We start from the raw sequence: 5796 nt of genomic DNA on the forward strand, positions 1-5796 counted from the left end.
CGACGTAACGTCAGCCCCCGTCAAGAAGGTGTTAATGGATAACCATAAATCCAAGGGCCTAGCAATCTGTACGTCGTTCTAACTAGTCGACTCGTCACCGAGAAAGGATGCGAATTATACTCCCGATTGAATAAAATAATTATACGTAAATACGCTGGACTTAAAAAAAGAATGCCTCCGAGAAAATTACTTGCTACGCCATAAACACATGACTGATCCTATCATCGGAAAGCATTAGATATTGTGAATTCATGAAACATGACAAAGATATGTTATTTTACAAGAAGATAGTGTCATTTAACATTCAACTTCGTGTGCTTACATTAATAAAATTATCTATCCATGAAATGTAAAAAATATTTTTACGTTTATAGATAGTTATACAGATGTAATCTTGCAACCTTCCGATTGCATGTTGAATGGCACCAAAACTGTAAAACAACGAGCGACAAAACAATTTAACCAATCAATCGTATTGAACTAGTGTGATCTCGCTATCGACAAATAAAGATCGTTTGTGAATCGCCTTTGTTAGGAAAGTATTTCCAGAAAAGAAATTTTATTTACAACTAAAGATGTTCCCTTGTTTGAAAAGCGCAGACTATTGTTAAAAGTTAATTTATTTATCTTTGAACGAATATTTATTTATTTGCCTAAACTGTCAGTAAGAGATGGAGATTTTTAAAAATTCTTCATTTGCCTGTAAATTAAGGTAAAGTCGAGTATCTACCGTAAAAGAAAAAAATATATCTGAGAGATGAATTACACATGAATTTCGAACACGTTCGAATGAACTTTGCGTGTCTCGAATCGCGCAAAAATAAACTTTGTATATTATGTAGATATACGATAAACGTGAATGTGATATCTAACGTATTTAATACGGCGTTCGGTCTAGGCGCGTAAGTGAAGTAAGTAGATATCGTCTATTGTAGACTAAAATAAAATACAGAGGAATAGGAGATATATATATATATACATATAAATATATACATAAATCGCATGTGGCGTGCGTCTAAACTCGTAACTCTGGCTCGGTTTTTTTCAGCTGCACTTCCTTACATTTTCCGCATTTAAAATGAGACAAGTGTATATTCGGGCTTTCGAAGGAGGAGACAGAAGAGAAGAAAAAAAGGAAATAAAGTAAAGTAAAAGTGCAACTAAAAAGAACTTTTTGTATTCTTGCCGCAGATTAGCGCTAAATATGATTACATAAGTTTTGGGCCGAAACGTAACAGCATTCTTTTAACAGAATTTGACAAACTTTGGTTGTATATAGCGTAGGAATTATATACTTTAATAATTGTTTTCTAACACACTCACATTATGCCAAGAAAAATATAAAGATTGATATCGCCTTAATCGAGTATTTGCCAAAGTTTAACTTTTATTATATATTATTATTATTGTCTTTTTGTAGATAAATTAAATGTTGGATTTTAAATTTATTTTCGAAGCTTTTTCGGATTAAAAAGAAAAAAATATTGATTTTTTCATGTAAACACCGGACTGCCTTTTAGCCTAACATGCGGCGAGAATGCAAGTCGTAGAACTTGATAAGCGTTAATCGCTGTGTTCAGAAAAATTTAGCAGCGGGACCCTGAAGGGACAAGAGAATTCGAAGAACGTTTTCCGGACGCAGAAAAAAAAGAAAAAGAAAAGAAAGAACGCTTCGCTACTTTGCGCGCTGTGATTAATCGAACGATCGTTTCCTAAAAGGCGCATCCTAAGTCTCTTGTAACGTCTATCGAGTATCTGACAACACATTGCTGTACAGTAAACTTAGGTAAATTGTTAATGGACGAGGTAGAGACAATCTGTATAAAGTACTGTATAAATTATACATACGTGTTATCTATCGCTTGTGTATTATATCTCCAATTTAATAAATGGAACACGTATTATGGTATAATTGTAGAATTATATTATATATCTCGTAATGCGTTCACTTCATTTATCCCGTCCCATCCTCCTCGATTATCGCACACTGCAATTTTCAGCTCCGTACGTTAAAATTGTTGTAATCGATATACGTTTTTATTCGATCAAAATTCATTTAGTCTTTAAAAACCAGCTAAATATTCGTTTAATTGCAAAGAATGAAATTAAAGTAAAACATTGTTAAAATAATATTTTTTCTTTATATGTGATAATAATATTTTTTCAAAGAATTGGAAAGAGTAAAGGGCACTAGGAGTTGGGCGCAGAGAAGACGTCGCGCAAATAATACACTTATAAAGAGTGAAACTTACACATGTTTCGAAAATAGGAATTATATTATTAACCCTTACCGTACCATCTATAATTTGGTGCCTCATCCATACCATCAAGGATCACTTCAAATCTCTTCGTTTTTTCACCTCTTCAAAATAATTCAAAAAATCTCTAAAAATTCACCAACATACTTTCAACTTTCTAGAATAAATATTGACTCTTTATTTTGGAAAATAATAAAATGTAGTATAATTTATAATTACTGAAAGACTCAAAGAAACTTACACGAACAGGAATCGCTCAGTGGTTATCCATATTAGTACGGTAAGGGTTAATAGCGATTATGATTACTTCCAAGTTACTAGATCCGTGCTTCCGACAGATTTTCCTTCAGACATTCTTCTATCGATCTTCCTTCGTCACGTTTAAAAGCAGAAAATATATTAGAATAAATTTTGCATTTTATTATTTATTATAATGTCGGAAATTCTGTGTAACAATCGATGCAAAATCATACGTGGAACAACAATATAATAAATATAATTAAGGGGAAGAAAAGAAATAAATAATTTTATCTTAATATACGTAATACAAATATCGAATTCTTTTTGTTATCCCTTGCACGCAACTTCAGCACACAGACGCGATATACTGTTAATTGGTACCTCCGTATTCTGATTAAATCGCGGTTACAACGCAATCTCCGCGTAACTTGCGCTATATGAAAGCCACGTATCCGTGTCTGGCGAAATTATTTGTAACTTAGTCCTGGCGATCGCTGTAGTTCGCGAGTGCGCCCGGAGGAAGAGCATTAGTGCGCAATTAATCGGTCATCGCGAGGAAGAGAGATGGAGCGGGCGGGATGAGAGACGAGGAAGGGAGACGCAAAAAAGGTGAATGGAAGAAGTGATTTCTTAAAACAAATTCCTAGAAAGACGTTCGCTTCTTGCAAGCGAGAGGTAAATTACATGTTGCAAAAAAAATTAACGCTCTCCTCGAAATAATTGGCCATCCTGGTACATAGCTATATTAATTTTTACGTACAATAGTAAAAGTTAACATGCAGTGTTCGAATAAATAAACAAAGTTCTACAAACTTTCTGTTAAATATAGTAATCCTTTGAACACAAACTAACACTAACATTACATTAATAAAAAAGTATATAAAAATTTTATTCAAATCTAATTTAATAGCAATTTAATTTTTTTCACATTTTACGACATTGTGATAACTATTATACAGTAAAAAAATTTGTGTTAAATTTAATACATTTCACATGTCCCAAACGGTCCACTCAAATTTTTGTGTTAATTTAACATAAGATAAATATGTTAGAAAATAATATTATGTAAAAAATTAACACAAGAAGCGTAATACTTTGACACAATTTAAAAATAAATTTTATTGTATTAAATTAACATATTTAATAATGTTAAATTTAACTGAAATTAAATGTTATTTTTAGTTTAGACAATGCCTCTGTGATATTTAACATATGCAATATATAAATTTAACAGATATTTACTGTTACAAAAAGAAAATAACACAAAATATCTGTACCTCTTTACATATGTATATAAAACATGTATCTATGGCTGTACAGAACATATTTCTTCAATGAAATTAACATTTGTAATATGTATATATTAAATCAATGTATAAATTTTATTCATTTATTCTTAGAATTTATGTTTTAGAACTATTTTTATATATAAATTATATTATTTTAACACTGGAGAAATGTTAAATTTTAATTTAACGCAAAATATTCAAACAATCACATTAAGTTAAATTAAAACTCGGATATTTTAAAAATTCAACATAATTTTAACAATAATTTGAATGGACCGTTTCTAACACAAATACAAAATATTTTTTGCTGTGTATGTACATGTATTATATTATATTTACAGCGTTTTCGGTCCGGCCAGGTTTGCACCAACCTGAGTTGGATTAATGGCGTTTTGTGCTCTCCTATTAGAGCGGGTGACGTCAAGAGGAAAGATTAATCCAACCAAGGTTGGTGCAAACCCGATCGGGCCGAAAACGCTATTAGATTGTTGAGTAGGAAATTATAATATATGTAATGTTACGTTAGTTCAACAACTGTTGAAACTCATTTTGACGCCATTTTGGCGTCACGATTGGTATTTTGCTTGAGAAGTTTTCGACACTTCGATATAGAAAGTTTGATAAAACAAGGCAATTTTGTACGTAGCGTAAAAGTAATGTTTACCTCGTTGTCGAGTTCGTACTTGTGATCGAATATTTATCTTGATTAATCGTGCATGATCAGTACGAAGCTGGAACCACTTGAATAGAAATCGCATCAGTAACAATCGCAGAAACGCGGGAGCCGAGACGGAAAGCGCGGAAACTCGATCCGAATTATTCCGAAACTGCCGAAACATTCGTGACGAAGTCACTGCGAGCGCCACCTGTGCGCGACACTGCGAACTACGGCTGATTTTAAACTGACTGTAACTACTTGACATCACGCAAGTGGAACAACTCGATTATTTACGCTCCTTTATTGCTGCAAGTTCTAAAAACACTTTTAATTACATTATTAAATATATCAAATTATTCTTGAGATTTTTAATTACGTTATTAAATCTAAAATCGTTACTACACAATCGGCACTCTGAAATTTTTTAATAACTTAATGTAAATTTAACATGAAATTATTCAATATGAAGAATTAATACGCAGAACGATGTCAGTTGTATTAAAAACAAAAAGATACTTTGCAATTTTTAGATCAAGAGCTTATTTTTTTAGGATAAATTTTCATAATCCAGTAATAACACATTTGACAAACAAAAACGTAATTTGCCATCAAAAATATATTAGAAAAATTTAGTAAACATCAATAGTAACATAACATAATCAATTGTATAATTTCACTCAACAATACAAATATACATAATATAATACATGTATTACATAACAGTTATATTGTTGACTATTATGTAATAACTATATATTGTTAATTTATCAGATATCACAGAGTTCAAAAAGAATTCAGTCATATGTCATCAATTCTGAAAGTTTATTTGCAGATGCAAAAAGAATTATCTTTTCAGAACTTTTCAGGAAAAAAATTTTTTCACATCTGAAAATGAATTCAGAATTAATGACATACGACTGAATTCTCTTTTAACTCTTTGTGGGAAGAGATTTAATTAAGTTACTTTTCTATGTTGATTTATCCAAACGACTGTAGAAGAAACGTATGCTTATATACGTTTCCTCCGAGATCACTTTTGAAAGCATGACGCGCAGAAACGTATAATAAATAATATAATATAAATAAATAATATAATAAATAATATAATTGTGTTTAAGAGAACACATGGCGCAATAATAAATTAAGTCTTCAAGAGGAGAACATCGAGGGCTCGGCATGCTTATTATTTGCGAGTCTCTCACCTTCATTCTCAACATTACATCGGAGATCTTACGTACAACCACTGAACCACCTTCCAGGAAGGTGATTTTCCTTTTTCTTAGCGAGAATCGAGGAAACGAAAGAAACACTCGTAAACAGGCTGGGTGACACGCGCGCGGCCTGTTCACCC

The sequence above is a fragment of the Trachymyrmex cornetzi genome, unplaced genomic scaffold (genome assembly GCF_001594075.2).
Source record: "Trachymyrmex cornetzi isolate Tcor2-1 unplaced genomic scaffold, Tcor1.1 scaffold148, whole genome shotgun sequence".
In the NCBI taxonomy this organism is placed as follows: Eukaryota; Metazoa; Arthropoda; class Insecta; order Hymenoptera; family Formicidae; genus Trachymyrmex; species Trachymyrmex cornetzi.